The sequence below is a fragment of the Hemitrygon akajei genome, chromosome 2, assembly GCF_048418815.1.
Source record: "Hemitrygon akajei chromosome 2, sHemAka1.3, whole genome shotgun sequence".
Classification (NCBI taxonomy): Eukaryota; Metazoa; Chordata; class Chondrichthyes; order Myliobatiformes; family Dasyatidae; genus Hemitrygon; species Hemitrygon akajei.
This window is the reverse complement of record NC_133125.1, coordinates 140,613,881-140,630,739: the sequence shown is the minus strand read 5'-3', so window position 1 is coordinate 140,630,739 and position 16,859 is coordinate 140,613,881. Positions and strand designations below refer to the sequence as shown.

The 16,859-nt window shown below is 42.3% G+C and overlaps 2 protein-coding genes across 3 annotated transcripts in view; both read left to right on the top strand.

Annotated features, from left to right (window-relative positions):
* Window positions 1-16,859, top strand: part of mbnl2 (muscleblind-like splicing regulator 2) — a 206,770-nt gene that overhangs the window by 13,036 nt on the left and 176,875 nt on the right. The window contains exon 1 of one of the 2 annotated variants that reach the window (XM_073028504.1): window positions 1,674-1,752. The exons of the other annotated variant lie outside the window; for it this stretch is intronic. The gene's annotated coding sequence lies outside the window, so the exon portion shown is untranslated. Of the gene's footprint in view, window positions 1-1,673; window positions 1,753-16,859 lie in introns of those variants that run through there. 2 annotated transcript variants of the gene reach the window in all.
* The window catches only part of LOC140720918 (dedicator of cytokinesis protein 9-like), a 151,102-nt gene that overhangs the window by 100,517 nt on the left and 33,726 nt on the right, over window positions 1-16,859 (top strand). The window lies entirely within an intron of this gene.

Genomic DNA, 16,859 nt, shown 5'->3' with positions numbered 1-16,859 from the left:
CAATGAATTGATCTAAATTAGGGGTTCCCAACCTTTTTTATGCCTTAGACTTCTACCATTAACCGAGGGGTATGTGGACCCCAGGTTGGGAACTCCTTATCTAAATGAACAGTTTATAAGACAGGTTTTTTCCCCTGCATCTCAGTACCTGTGACAATAATAAAGCAAATTACCAATTTCATGAATGATTAAAACGCTTTAATTGAAGTGGCTGCAGGGGTTTGTAGGGATAGTCGGAAGCACGGTTGCAGGGAGGTTTCAAAACAAGAGCCGGAATTTCTGATCCGAGATCCGAGTGGCTCAGCAAGCAGAGGCTGACTGGAACCCGGCGTAGGTCGGACTATGGCATGAGAGCATGGGGGCATTCAGCTGAATGTTTACAATGGGTGGTTTTTAAAAAATGATGCTGTTAATTTAGGCCAAGCAGCCTCCTCCTGCATTAGAATCGTGGACATTTATTAGCACCGAAGGGGCCATTCAACACAAAACATCCGTGTTGGCCAAAAATAGTAAAATTTATGAATCTTATTCCATGGTAGGATATGAATTTTCTCATGTTCATTGAAGTGTATCATAAATATGATGTTTCTACGTGCTCCTACTCTATCAGGCAGTGAGTGCAGACCCCCAATACTCAGTTCTCAACCCCATCAAGGTTCCCTCCCCCTAAACCCTAACCCCAACAAGTCTTTTATCAACTCACATAAATATACCGTTCAGCTGGAAAGAGTGTAGAGGAGATTTGTGAGGATGTTGCCAAGACGTGAATGTTGGAGAGAGGTTCAACAGGTTGTCACTTGATTCCTTGGAGCACAGGAGAATGAGATATGATATTATAGTGGTGCACATAATCATGAGGGCATAGACAGGGAGAGTGCAATCAGTCTTTTTCCCCAGGGTTGGAGAATCAATAACTAGAGAGGATTGGCTTAAATTGAGGGGTATGGGGTGGGGGGGGGGGGGCGGTGGGCAGGGGAGAGAGAGACATTAGGAACCTGATGACCAACTTCTTCACACAGAGGTCGGTCCATACATGGAATGTGCTGCCATAGGAAGTGGTTGAGGCAGATACATTAACAACACTTGAAAGAAATATGGGCAGGTACATGGATAGGAAAGGTTTACAGGGACTTGACCAAGAAAGGGCAAATTGAGCGCTTAGATGTGAATCTTGACCAACATGATTAGCTGGGCTGAAGAACCTGTATGACTGTATGACTCTAAGTCAAAGACCCTGGTCTTCAAGGGGTCCTTCCTCCTCACTCCGTCTGGGCCGCTGTTTTTTTTAAGACACCTTTATAAAATCTTCCCTCACTGTCCTTTGTTCCAAAGAAAATAACCCCAACCAAAACAGTCCTTGTAATTCTCAGGGGCTGGAATTTTTTCCATAAATCTTTTCTGCGTCTCCCCAGTAGAACAGTGAGCTGGTTGCGGCCTAACCACAGACCCAGTAAGACCGCCCCCCCACCCTGTCCTACAACCCGCCACCTCTGTGGTCCGATGCCCTCTGTGCATTTTCTTGATCAGATGTCCGCACTGTGGGCCTGCCTAGAAATGGCAGCTGTGAGCCGGGAAAGACCTTGATCAGGACACTGACTGCAGCACTTGTTGCGCTGCTCCTGGCTAGCCAGACAAGCAGCGCATTAGAGATGCAGAAATCATAGGTCTGACGTCAGTGAAGGCAGAGTCTGAGCTCCACCCACAGTGCACAGTGTTGTTACACAGACCCTTTGGCACCGAGTAACTTCTGGGGTAAGTGCTGTCTGTGCTTTTGCAGTTATATTTCCATTCATCTTTACGTATTCCTGAACATTCCCCTGACTCTGTCGCACTTACATTGATATACATTTTCATAGGCAGAGAAGAGTTAAAATGTGATTTCCTCATTTGAGTTTGTGCAGTCTCTGTTCAGGGAATTTGTTTTATTAATGCTCTGTACTGAAGGCCGGAGTAAAAGAAATGCCTCCTGGCTAAGATGTTGAAAGACTTGCTCGTGTTTTCACCATGGTTGAATGGAAAACCAGGAGATGGGGTGAGAACTTCCACAGCTCGTGGCTCAGTTCTAGTGGCACAGAGAAGCAGTGGGTGAATGCTGAGCCCCAGAGCCCCAGGTTCAATGCTGACTTCGGCTGCAGTCTACAGTGGGTTCACATGTTCTCCCAATAACTGTGTAGCTTTCTCCCGGATGCTCCATTTCCTTCCACAGCCCAAAGACGTGTGGGCAGATCATTTTTAAAAAATCAGAGGAATTCATGGGCATGTATGAGAAAGAGTGAGTTTCAGGGTTACAGGGGAATAAGAAGAGAGAGAAAGGGATTGATGGGATTGTTCCCTGGGAGCGAGCTTGCTTCTGATGGGCCAAATAATCTCTTTCAGTGCCATAGTAAGTAATAGGAAGTGGGATATCAGATCCATCATGTACCATAATCTTTGTAAATAGTCAAAAAAAAAACAATACATGCAGAGTTGTGAATTGTACAACATGGCCCAACTCATCCATGCCAAGCAAGACACCTACTTGCTTATGTTTGGCCTGTACCTTTCCTATCCATGTACATGTCCAAATGTCTTTTAACAATTGTTATTGTACCTGTCTCAACCACTTCCTCTGTCAGTTTGTTCCATATATCCACCACCCTCTGTGTGAAGTTGCTTCTTAGGTCCCCTTTAAATCCTTCCCTTCACACCTTAAACCCATGGCTTCTAGTTTTGGACTACCCTCTTCTGAGTGGCCAAGTGGATAAGGCATCGGTCTAGTGATCTGTAGGTTGCTAGTTCGAGCCTTGGCTGAGGAAGCGTGTTGTATCCTTGAGCAAGGCACTTAACCACACATTGCTCTGCGACGTCACCGGTGCCAAGCTGCATGGGTCCTAGTGCCCTTCCCTTGGACAACATGGGTGGCGTGGAGAGGGGAGACTTGCAGCATGGTCTTTCATACAACCTTGCCCAGGCCTCAGTCATCATCAAAAATCAATGGACAGCCAAAGAAGGAGAGATTCTGAGTAAAAGACTGTGACCATGCACCTTATCTAAGACCCCCGTGATTTTAGTAACCCTCTAAGATCACCCCTCCACCTTCTTCACTCAAGAGAGAACAGTCAAAACCTGTCCAGTCTCCTTATGACTCAGGCCCTCCAGTCCCTGTAATATCCTCCTGAAACTTCCCTGTGCCCTTTCCAGCTTAATGACATCCTCCCTATAGCTGGGCGACCAGAACCGTACGTAATGTGTACTTGCAATTAAATAACCAAGAGGGATTTTGAAAATGCGTAATAACAAATAGTTCTGAATTGATGATTTTTCTAAACAAGCAGTGAAAATGGTCATTCTCAAGGTGGTGTGATTTTAGGGCACTGTCTGTGATTTTTGGTATCTGCTTGTCTACACTGAATGCAATGTTATTGAACCTTTCTTTCCAATAAACCATGAGGGGGAGGAATAAAGAATAAACCTTATGAAATCCATCAGTCCCGTAGTCTCCAGCTGAATATTGATTGCTTATTGATCAGCCTCTCCACCTGCTTATTGCTTGCTAAATCAATCATCCCACACATGTTCCTTATATTAGTTGCAAATCAGGAAAGTTAACAATTGGCATCACCCAATTATTTTTGATTCTAACCAATAGTGGTGACAAAAATCACACCCATAGATGTACTTGAGAACCTCAAAGGGTTTTTTTGCATCAATGCTGGCAATATATTTGAAGAATGTAGTTTGTGTTAAGAATGTGGCTTTCAAAATATGGATATTCTTGTCAATACGCTAACCAATTTCTGACTCCCTCAGCTACATTAAGCGGCCACTTTAGTAGGTACACCTGTACATTTCCTTGTTAATACAAGTATCTAATCAGCCAATCATGTGGTAGCCACTCAATGTATAAAAGTATGCTGTCATGGTGAAGAGGTTCAGTTGTCGTTCAGTTCAAATGTCAGAATGGGGAATAAATATGATCTAATTGGCTTTCGCCATGGAATGTTTGTGCCAGATGGGGTAGTTTGAGTATTTTAATAGTTGCTGATCTCCTGGGATTTTCACACACAACAGTCTCTAGAGTTTACAGAGAATGGTGTGAAAGACAAAAAAAATTGCTGAGTGACATTAAACAGGAAACAGAAACCACAGTGATTTGGAGTCTGGCTGCTGAAACCAGAGATGCAAAGGTTGCACCTGCTGGTACTGTTGAGGGAATGGCAACCCACCTGAGACAGCAAGGTTTCAGTACAGTCACTGCCACTCATACAGGGCAAGGAAGCTGAATCCTTCTGCAAGCATGCTCACTGCTTCCCCGTGACCGAGCTACTTCTCATCCTCCGCAAGGTGTTGGTAAGGCCACGTTTGGAATATTATGTTCAGCTTTTGTTGCCCTGTGTAGGGAAGATGTTAATAAACTAGAAAGAGTGCAGGAAAGATTTACAAAGATGTTTCCAGGACTCAAGGGACTGAATAAAGGGCGAGGCTGGAGGACTTTTTCCCCCTTGGAAGGTAAGAGAATGAGGGATGATATTATCGGTGCATAAGATAATAAGTTTTACACACACACACACACACACACACACACACACACACACACACACACACACACACACACACACACACACACACACACACACACACACACACACACACACACACACACACACACACACACCCCTCCCCCCTCAGTAACACCACTCATTTTCCCCCAAATTAGGGAATCAAGAACTGGAGGACATAAAGTTTAGAGTGAGAGGGGAGATATTCACTAGGAACTAAGCAGCAGCTTTTTCACCCAGGGAGTGGTCAGTATATGGAAAGGAAGAGGGTAAGGCAGGTACATTAACAATATTTGAAAACCACTTGGATAGGAACATGGAGAGTAAAGCTTTAGAGGGATATGGGTCAAATAGAGGCAAATAGGAGTAGATTAAATAGGCATTTTGGTAGTTGTGGACCAACTGGAGCAAAGAGCCTGTTTCAAAGATATAATGCTCTATGTTTTCACTCAAACAAAACACAACTAATATACAGACACAATCAACGGCACCAACTGTTTGATGAAGATTCTCCAGAGAACCAACAAAACCCAACAAAGATTACAGCTACATTGTCCACAATGAAGTAAAAGAGACTCCTGTGACTGATGAAGAATTTTGATTTAGAGCAGTGGCTCCCAGACGTCCTTGGGTTACTGCTCGCTTGGTTCCCAGCCCACATCCCTAGAGGCCCCTCTCCCTTTCCAGCCATTGCATAAGAACATAAAGAATTTTGATTCACGATGCACAGTGGAAGAAAATACAAAACGGTGAAAAAAAAATTGCAAAAATTATTCCAATCTATTTAAAGCAACAGTTAGTTATTTATTGGATTGGCTTGGTGTAGTGATATCAGCTTTTCAACATCTGGCTGAATATCTCTCAGAAGGCGTCTCTGACCTCCATGTTCAGTAATTTGCTTTGTTGCTTTGACAGAAGTTGGGCAACTGCACTAAAGCCACTCTCTACTAAATATGCTGTTCGAAAGGCAATAAAGAAAGCCTTAAACTTTCTTCCTCAGTGCACTATAGCATTCAGAGATTTCTTTCTGCAACTAAAATTCTTGGTATGATTTTTTGAATTTTGGCTTCAGCTCAAAGTCATCTTGTAGTAAGATCACTTCTTCCTCCATTCTTGCAAGTGTTCAGAAATGAACTTATTTCCCAATCTGGAATTTGTATTGATAGAAGATCTTGAAATCTCTCCGACATTTATTTAAGCTACTCACCCAGATGGGCAGATGGGCTTGAAGATCATGATCTAGTTTTCTTTCTTTCTCGTCCAACTCAGAGAGGCTCAGAAATTGGAAAAGGTCACAATGGCCATTGTTCCACTTAGGTAGGGTTAACTTGGACAGAAATGTGGAGATGAGTAATTTGACTTTCATAAGATTCACATAAATTCCTTGCGATTGAAGACTGATTTCATTAAACTATATGAATAATTCTACAAATAAGCACTGTCATGCCTAATATTCTTGAGCTGATTATTGAATGAACCATTTAAGTCTTCAAATAACTTTAACACAGTTTCAAAATGCATATTAAGGCATCTCAGGTAGTTTTCTTTTGAGAGCTAACTAACTTCTGTGTGCAACAGCAAGCATTCATCATTCTCAATACAAGGTTCTCAAAATTGTTGAGAATTGAGAGCATGGCACTTGATTTTATTCATCACTGGGATAACAGTATTTAATTATTTGTACAGCCTATCTCTTGGTTTTTTTGAAACAAGATGTTCTCTGTGAATTACACAGTGAATGTTAAATATGTTAGGCAGAAAGTAATATCCTTACGGTGGTATCCTGTCATTGATGGTGGCCCATCTATTGCACAAGCAAAAATGTTAATGAGTAGAATATCCTTTTCTTTGAAAAATTGCTCAACAACCCCAAAATATTGACTCCCTTCATATCTGTTTCTAGTTCCATTTCAAATAACATCTCTTGAACTATGCTTTCATCTTTTATGAAGTGAACATAACCAAGAAGCAAAGGTTTCTTGCCTGGCAAAGTTGACTCATCCAACTGCAGAGCAAATGTGTCTTCCATTCTCAGACATTTCATCTATTCATCTTTGAACAGAGTTGTCACTGAGTGGAAACACAAATTATTTGGTCTGATGACTTATGCAAAACTGCATATCATATCAGAGAGTACTCTCTTCAAATGTTCAATAAGCCTGAGGTTTCATTGCCTCATTTGAAAAAACCTTTTCACACAACAGGTAATTCGGCTGATGTTGTTTGCTTGGTGGTGGTATGAATCCATATTTCAGATAGTCCACACTTTACTGTCTACACTTTTTTATGGATTAATGACCATGGTCAATCGAGATTGTTTAAATCCAACCTCAAGCACTGCGATTGATAAAGGAGAAAGTTATGACATCACCATAACTCAGGCAAAACCTGGACCCTACATAAAGTGGAGAAGTGATATCTTGGTTGGGTTGTAAAATGCAGTCAAGACCATTTGAAAGGACAGATTCTGAACTTTACCCCATTGAGCTCCATACCCTAATTCACAGGAATTGCATCACTGCTCAATTGGAGTATGGAAATCGTACTAGCTAACACTGTACTACAGTGGAGAATGGCAATAATGAGAGGGCTGGGCTTGGAAATGACACAATTTCTTCAGTCCAGTTTTCTCATGATATGCCAAACACAGAAGTGTCACATTGCTTTTCAACAACTATAACACGCTTCGAGCAATGTCTTTGAGAACGATGGGTTAACAAGAGATGAGGAGATTACGTGATCATTGTAATTAATTATGAGGCACTGCAGATGTAATGCTTATAATCAGTAATTCTTTAATTTTCTGTAATCCATCAGCTGCCCCCTTACCCCTCTCTCTGCCCCCTTTAGCTTTATCACTGCGTAGAAGCTCCAAGCTCCCCTGGGAGAAGTAACTTTGCTCACTGAACTTGAGGTTACTCTAACATTTAACACTCTGAGCACCTCTTGGTCCAGCGCTTCTCTCGGTGAAGTTGAAGGGCCTTAAACAGGAGTTGAAATCTCATTGGTTTCTTGCTTGGATCTTGGGACTGAAGATTTGAATTTATTCACGAGCCCTTGACTGCTGCTCATTACCTAGGCAGCAAGTGGTTTGGAAGTTAGGTTGCTATTTCCATGCAGTCATAGGTCTGTTGTCTACTAGCGTAGAGTGAGAACCACTGCTGAATTAAGTATCTTGATACCAAATGTTTAGTTCCCTTGTACCTCTCTAAAACTGTAACGGGAGATAATCATCGTTCATCGTCTCACTTGTCATGGTGAGGTGAATTTCAAAGATCAGATTGCAGTGTTGGAGCACTAATTGTGGCATATGGTTTCAAGGACTGTTGTTCAAGCGAACCTGTAAAACACACTCCTAATTATCTTGTAATTACACAAAACTAATAGCACACAAGTAGGCCATTCACCCCACCCACCTATTTATGTTTAATCTCTCCCTACCACTATCTCTCTCCTTCCCCCTCTCTTTCTCCTGTTTATCCATCTTCCCCTTCAACCCATCTCAGATTTTTGCTTCAACTGCTCTTGGATGTTACTCTTTCACCACACACTCTGAATAGAGGGATTTCTTTTTTTTATTTTAAAAGTGAAAATTGCATAATAAGGCCGTTCTTTTGAACTTCCCGTCGTGAAATTATTTTCTCTACATTTTCTCTAATGAACCTTCTAAAATTTTAAGTAGCTCACTTATAATATTCCCTTATTTTTCCTTTTTCTGAAACAGAGAACTCCATAGTCTTCAACCTTTTCAGATTGCATTCACTCCTTGATTCTTGTGTTGACCTTGTAAATTTTTGCTCATTCCCCAGTGCCTCTGCATTCTTCATCCAACTATTGAAGAAACCTTGCAGAAAATTTTCAAACACAACGAGTCTGGTTCATGAAGTGTAACTTTGATCATTTCTAGTGTTAACCAGAGTGAGGGACTGTCAAAAATGCTGACATGCATCCAGTGTCATGCACTTTTCTCTTGAACACCCACTGGATATAATCTGATTAATTTAAACCAAACTGATCCTCCAGTAATCCCGTATTAAACCCAATCATATTTCCTTTGAGAGTGACCTAGATAATTATCTTTAACTGAAGTCACCAGCGACAGTTTATTCACAGGGGAATAAAAATATGCTTAGGATTGAATGTAGAAAACATTATGGAACAGTCTGATCTCAATTCAAAATTCTCAGGAGGTCTGAGTAAACGTAGGGATGACGTTGCCCTTGGCAGCAGTATATAGAATGAGGGTGGGCCGTTTTGAACAGAGAGGAGAAGAAATAGCTATTACAAGGGGGAATCATTTTAAGGTGATTCCAGGGAAGTATAGAAGGGATGCCAGAGGTATGTTTCTTTGCACAGAGACTGGTGGGTGCATGGAATGCCCTGCAAGGGGAGGTGGCAGAGGAAGATATGTTAGGGGTATTTAAGAAACTCCTAGAAGTGCACATGGATGATAAAAAATTGGAGGACTATGTAGGAGGGAAGAGTTGGATTGATCTTAGAGAAGGTTCTAAAGTTGGCACAACATCAGAGGCTGAAAGGTCTGAATTGTGCTGTTATGGTATATGTTCTGTGAAATCCCTTCATCTACAGTGGTGGTGTTTAGAAATCTCTGCTCTGGAGGACTGTGACGTTTCAGTCACAGATTGTATTCAAGATAAAGATTGATTACTTTGCAGGCCTTGAAGTAGCAAGGGATGTTGGGTCAGAGCAGGAAGGTAAAGGATTAGACATGATGTTGTTGAATGAAGGAACAGGCTCGATGCATCGAATCACCTACTTCTATTTCTTATGTTTTTATGTCTTGTTTTTAATAGAAGTTTAATAGTTCTGAATTCTCTCTCTCTCTCTCTCTCAGGTTTATTGTCATTTGCACAGAAACATGTATACAAAGCTGCAATGAGAAGCTTGTTTGCAGAAGCACCACAGGCGCAGAACATAATATATTCACAAGAAGAACATAAATTTAACATAAAATTATACATCAATTTTACGAGAACACCATTATAACAAAAAAAAACTTCGAAGAAAGGAGGTTCCCTTCCTCCACCATCAACGTTGCTCTCAACCGCATCTTATCCATTTCACGCACATCTGCCTTCACCCTACCAGGGATAGGTTTCCTCTTGTCCTTACCTACCACCCCACCAGCCTCAGCGTCCAGCACATAATTCTCTGTAACTTCAGCCACCTCCAATGGGTACCCACCACCAAGTACATCTTTCCCTCCCTCCACTTCCTGCTTTCCGCAGGGATTGCACCCTACGCGACTCCCTTGTCCACTCATCACTCCCCACTGATCTCAGTCCTGGCACTTATCCTTGCAAACAGAACAAGTGCTACACCTACCTCTACATCTCCTCCCTCACTACCATTCAGGGTCCCAAACAGTACTTCCAGGTGAGGTGACACTTTACCTGTGAGTCTGTTGGGGTCATCTACTGTATCTGGAGCTCCCTGTGTGGCCTCCTGTATTTCGACGAGACCCAACGTAGATTGGGAGACCGCTGACCACCTACATTCTGTCCGCTAGAAAAAGCAGGATCTCCCAGAGGCCACCCATTTTAATTCCACTTCCCATTCCCATTCCTACATATCAGTCCATGGCCTCCTCTACTGTCGTGGTGAGTCCACACTCAGGTTGGAAGAGCAACACCTTATATTCCGTCTGGGTAGCCTCCAATCTGATGGCATGAACACCGATTTCTCTAACTTCCGGTAATGCCCCCCACCACCCCTTCACCAATCCCCATCCCCTTTTCCCTCTCTCACCTTATCTCCTTACCTGCCCATCACCTCCCTCTGGTGCTCCTCCCTCTTTTCTTTCCTCCATGGCCTTCTGTCCTCTCCTATCAGATTCCCCCTTCTCCAGGCCTGTATCTCTTTCATCAATCAACTTCCCAGCTCTTTACTTCACCCCCCCCCCCTCCCAGTTTCACCCCTCACCTCGTGTTTCTTCCTCCCCTCCCCCACCTTCTAGCTCTGACTCCTCGTCTTTTTTTCTCCAGTCCTGATGAAGGGTCTCAGCCCAAAACATCGACTGTATTCTTTTCCATAGATGCTGCCTGGGCCGCTGAGTTCCTGCATCATTTTGTGGGTGTTGCTTGGATCTCCAGCATCTGCAGATTTTCTCTGGTCCATTTCAGTGCAAAGGGCCATAGTGTTGCTGAAGGGAGGCAGGGATCAGGGTTGTGCAGGTTGGTTTAAGGATTCAGTGGTTGAAGGGAAATAGCCATTCCTGTACCTGGTGGTATGGACTTTGTACCTGCTGCCCGACGGCAGCTGTGAGAAGATGGCATGGCGCTGATTGTGAGGATCTTTGATGCCAGGTGTTGCCTTTTGAAACAGAGTTTCCTGCAGATACTGATGAGGGGAAGGAAGGGGAGTCTGAGATATATTGGGCAGAGTCCACTGCTCTCTGCAGATTCTTACGTTCCTACAGACTCGAATTACCATGATGCAACCAGCGGGGTACTTCCAACAGTGCAATTTCTGAGGAGTGTGATTAGGATCAGGATCTTTTAAGGATCGTTTCTCAGGTTAAGGAGGCTTGGCTTGTCACTGTGTTTTCAGTGACAGGCCAAACCTCCTTAACCTTCTAAGAAAGTAAAGGTGCTCATCTCGTGTAAATCACAACTTGGTGGCTCAGCCTAATTAATTCATTTCGGTACTATGGGTGGCATTATTAAACCCAGAAGTGATACAGCCACTGAACACCAGACTCAGGTTTAATATCACCAGCATATGTCGTGAAATTTGTTAACTTTGAGTCAGCAGTACAATGTAATACATGATAAATCGGGGAAAAAACAGTGAATTACAGTATGTATGTATATAAAATAGTTAAATATGTAGAGCAAAATCAGAAATGAAAAAGTAGTGAGGTGATCTCATGGGTTCAATGTCCATCAGGAATCGGATAGCAGAGAGGAAGAAACTGTTCCTGAATGGCTAAGTGTGTGCCTTCGGGCTTCTCTACCTTCTTCCTGATGGTAACACTAAGAAGAAGGCATGTCCTGGGTGGTGTGACCCTTAATAATGGATACCTTTCTGAGGCATTGCTCCTTGAAGATGCCTTGGATACTACGGAGGCTCGTACCCGTGCTGGAGCTGACTAATTTTGCAATTCCGTGCAGCTTACTTCAATCCTGTGCAATACCACCCCCCCACCCCCCCCCCGGCCAATACCAGACAGTGATGCAGCCTGTCAGAATGCTCTTCTCAGTACCTCTGTAGAAACTTTTGAGTGTTTAGAAGACATACCAAATCTACTCAAAACGCCTAACAAAATATAGCTGCTGTCTTGCCTTCTTTATAGCTGCATCAGTATGTTAGGACCAGGTTAGGTCCTCAGAGATCTTGACACCCAGTAACTTGAAACTGCTCACTTCTGATCCCTCTGTGGGGATTGATGTGTGTTCCCTCGTGATGTTGAGTGCAAGGTTGTTGCTGCGACACCACTCAACTAGCTGGTATATCTCTCCCCCACACACCGTTCATCAACTTCTGAGATTCAGCCAACAATGGTAGTATCATCACCAAATTTATAGATGGCACTTGAGTTGTCTCTAGCCACACAGTCATGGGTGTAGAGAGAGTAGAGCAGTGAGTTGAGTTGATTTTCAGTGAAGTGGAGATGTTATTTCCAATCTGCATAGACTGTGACCTTCTGGTTAGGAAGTCGAGAATCCATTTGCACAGAAAGCTAAGCTACAGAGGCCCAGGTTCTGTAGCTTATCGATCAGGACTGTAGGAATGATGATGTTAAACACTGAGCTATAGTCAATAAACAGTATCCTGACATAGGTATTTGTATTGTCCAGGTGATCCAAGGCTGTGTGGAGAGCCAATGAGATCATAGCACAAACTCCTACAAAAATACTAATGATATGTATGACCAGTCATCTTATGTTTTCAACTAATCCTGATGACCATTCCATTTCTCTCCTGGCTGACCGCTCACATTTATCTCTGACTTACCCAGAAGACTACTTTCTAGAACACGGTTTCCCATCCTGGGGTCCACAAACCTTTGCTTAATGGCATTTGTCCATGGCACAGAAAAGGTTCAGAACTCCTTTTCTAGAACCTACCTCACACCAAGTCCCAGGCCACTGCCATCCCTGTCAGGCTTCCAGTGCAGCAGTTTCCCAGTTTAAAACTTCCCACTCTCCAACGTTAACAACTGCACAATTAACTAAGCTCTTTAATCCCCTAGCAAAAAAAAAATCTGCAGATGCTGGAAATCAAAGTAATACACACAAAATGCTGGAGAAACTCAGCATCCATGGAAAAGAGTAAACTGTCGAAGTTTAAGGCCGAGACCCTTCATCAGGACTGGAGAAAAAGAGATGAGAAGTTAGAGTGAAAAGGTGGAGGAGGGGAGGAAGAAGTACAAGGAAGTAGGTGACAGGTGAAATCGGGAGGTGGTGAAGTAAAGAGCTGGGAAGTAAATTGGTGAAAGAGATAAAGGGAAATCTGATAGGAGTGGACAAAAGGTCATAGAAGGAAGAAACTGTTCAGCAACAGTCTCCTGCACCAATTAAGTGGCATAGTGTCCCAAATAAATGAAGGGAATCCTGGCTATTTTCTCAATTTAGTTTTTGTTCTTTAAGAGTTGTTCCATATAAATGGCTGCCCCAATTAACCGAAGGCCCAATTAACCGGAATCCACAGTATTTTTTTGACCGACTGCATCTGTATGTTGCTGTAAATATTTAGTGTTGTACTGAACAGAGGAGCCACTAGAGACTGCAGATGCTGAAACCTGGAGCAACACAAAAGACGCTGGAGAAACTCAACAGATCAGGCAGCGACTGCAGAAGGAAAAGGACAAATGGCATTTCTGGTCCCAATGAAGGGTTTCGACCTGAAACGCTGACTGTTTATCTCCCTCCACAGATGCTGCCTGACCTTGTGGGTGCCACTGTGTTTGTCCAGCACATTGTATGTTGAATTGAACAGAACCAGTTGTCCCTGACTGCAAAGTTTTCTTTTGTTCAGTGAAGCATCTCAGAGAGATCTGCTGAGACCAAAGCTAAGGCAATTTAACAAGAAGCAAACTGGTGGCTCTCAAGGACTGAGGAAGGTGACAGCAGAGCCTTTCCCTGACGTTAGATCTAAAGTTGTTAAATTTTGCACTCGTAATACTGCAAGATGTTATACAATTGTAATGTCCCAGTATAAATGATTTCAGGTTCAAATTCCATAAAACAGGTCTGCTCTGATTCATATGGGAATGATTTATCTTATCCACTAAATAAAATAAAATTTATATCATTGCATGGAGTAGGTTGTGTGGTTTGTTCTTAAGTGTGGCAAAACATTATGAAAAAGTTGACTGCATCTAGTCTGTGACAAGATACCCTTCGTCTCCACAGTCATAGCCTCCGTAAACTATACTGATGACCTTGACAGCAGACTGCAAGTTCAGTCTGTGTCTCAGCTGAATTTACATGTCTACCTTTGTAATTTCTCCTCTCCCCGAGGTGCTTGGTTCGTTATGTGCCTCGGGATCGTGGAGATTTAGTTTATTGATGTGGTTTCAGAAAACTTTAGCTTCCTCATTTTTAAAGAGACCCAGACCGATAATGGCAGGCCTCCTCAACTACAATTCTTCTGCTAAAGTCTAAATATTTGACCTTCGCCACCATAAAATTCTGTAGCCGACAGTGGGGCTATTTTTTATGAGTTGAGTGTCATTTAGATAAGGGCACTCAACACCAAACTCTGAAATTGGAGTGTTTCTGATCTTCAACTCTTCTAATATTAGAAAGTTTTGTTGCTATTAAAACTAACTTTAAAGTACCTGGACTTACATTTTTAATATAACTTTAGTATCATTGCCTGTCCACTCACTTCTAAAGAGAAATAAAAATGACAGATTTTATTTATTTTCCTGTCTTTAGTAGTCAGGTAAATGGAGAGGAGATTTAAAAAAAAGTCCACAAGAGATTGAGAGTAGAAGGTTACAGACCTGATGCGGTCAAATAAGATTAGAATCACTAGCATGATTCTAGTGGTTGGCATGAACACTATGGGCTGAAGGACCTGTTCATGGGCTGTATGACTTCATGGCTCTAAAACTCAGGGCTTGGTCAGAGGGATTGGTTTTGAAGGAAGCTTCAGTCACAAAGTCATGGTTCAGAAAAGAATTTCCAGAGTGTAGGATCTATGTCCTGAGCTGCATATAGTCCTGCGAAAGAAGTAGAAAAGGTGGATAATAGTGCTGAAGATGAGGTAGCTGGTTTGCAAACAGAGGCAATGTGTAGTGAGGAGAGGCTGTTGACAGGGCAAAATTGCTGTCAACAGGATGAGTTGCAGTGTAAAAGGCAGATAAAATCAATAAGGGTGAATACAGGACAGAAGGTGTTATATTTGAAAGTGCACAGTTTAAGGGAGGTGAGCTTGCAGCACAGTTGCAGATTGGCAGGTGTAATGTTGTAGGCATCACGGAATCATGGCTGAAAGAAGATAATACCTGGGAGCTTAGAGTCCAAGGGTACATATGGTATCGAAAGGACATGCAAGAAGGCAGAGTTACTCTGTTGGTAAAAAGAATGAAATCAAATCATTAGAAACAGGTGACATAGAGTCAGAAGTTGTTGAATCATTGTGGATAGAGCCATGGAACTACAAGGGTAAAAAGACCCTCATGGGAGTTGTATACCAATCCCCAAATGGTAGTAAGGATGTGGCCTATAAATTACAATGGGAGGTAGAAACTGCATGCCCAAAGAGCAATGTTACAATAGTAACAGGGGACTTGAATATGTAGGTAAGTTGGGAACATCAGGTTGGTTCTAGATTACAGGAGGGGGAGTTTCTAAAGTGCGTATGAGATGGCCTTTTAGAGCTGTTTATTGTTGTGCCCAATAGGGCATCAGCTATTCTGGATTGGATGTTATGCAATGAACCAGAATTGATTAGAGAGCTTAAGGTAAAAGAAAATTATCATCATATGATTGAATTCATCCTGGAATTTGAGAAGGAGAAGCCAAAGTCAAATGTATCCGTATTACAGTGGAGTAAGGAAAATTACAGAGGCACGAGAGAGGAGTTGGCTAGAATTGATTGGAAAAGAACACTGGCAGGGATGATGGCAGAACAGCAATGGCTGGAATTTCCAGAAGCAACTTGGAAAACACAGGATGTATACATCCCAAACAGAAAGAAGTATTCTAAAGAAAAGATGACACTACCATGGCTAACGAGATAAGTAAAAGCCAACATAAAAGCTAAAGGTAAGGCATGTAATAGAGCACATATTACTGGGAAGTTAAGAAGTTAATGGTTGAGAATTGGAAAGCTTTTAAAAACCAACAGAAGGCAACTAAAAAAGTAATTAAGAAGGTAAAGATGAAATATGAAAGTAAACCAGCCATTAGTATTAAAGTGGATACCAAAAGTTTCTTCAGATACATAAAGTGAAAAAGAGAGGTGAGAATGAATATCAGACTGCTGGAAAATGATGCTGGAGAGGTAATAATGGGAGAAAACAAAACGGCGGACAAACTGAATAAGTATTTTGTGTCAGTCTTCACTGTGGAAGACACTAGAAGTATGCTGGAAGTTTCAGGTGTCTGGAGCATGAAGTGTGTGAAGTTACCATATCTAGCAAGAAGGTTCCTGGGAAACTGAAAGATCTGCAGGTAGATAACTCACCTGCACCAGATGTTGTATACTCCAGAGTTCTGAAAAAGTTGGCTGAAGAGATTGTGGAGGCATTAGTAATGATTTTTGAAGAATCGCTAGATTCTGGAATGGTTCCGGAAGATTGAAAAATTGCAAATGTCACTCCACTGTTCAAGAAGGGAGAGAGGCAGACGAAAGGAAATTATAGGCCAGTTAGTCTGACCTCATTGGTTGGGAAGATGTTGGAGTCAATGACTAAGGATGAGGTTTCAGGGTACTTGGAGGCACATGATAAAATAGGCCACAGTCAGCATGGTTTCCTCAAGGGAAAAACATGCCTGACAAATCTGTTAGAATTCTTTGAAGAAGTAGTAAGCAGGACAGTCAAAGGAGAATTGGTTGATGTTCTGTACTTGGATTTTCAGAAGGTCTTTGACAAAATGCCACACATGGGGCCACTTAACAAGCTACGAGCCCAAGGTATTTCAGGAAAGATTCTAGCATGGATAAAGCAGTGGCTGATCGGCAGAAGGCAAAGAGTGGGAATAAAGGGTGTATTTTCTGGCTGGCTGCCGGTGACTAGTGGTATTCCACAAGGGTCTGTGTTGGAACTGATTCTTTTTATATTATATGTCAATGATTTGGATGATAGAGTTGATGGATTTGCAGACGATATGAAGTTAGGTGGAG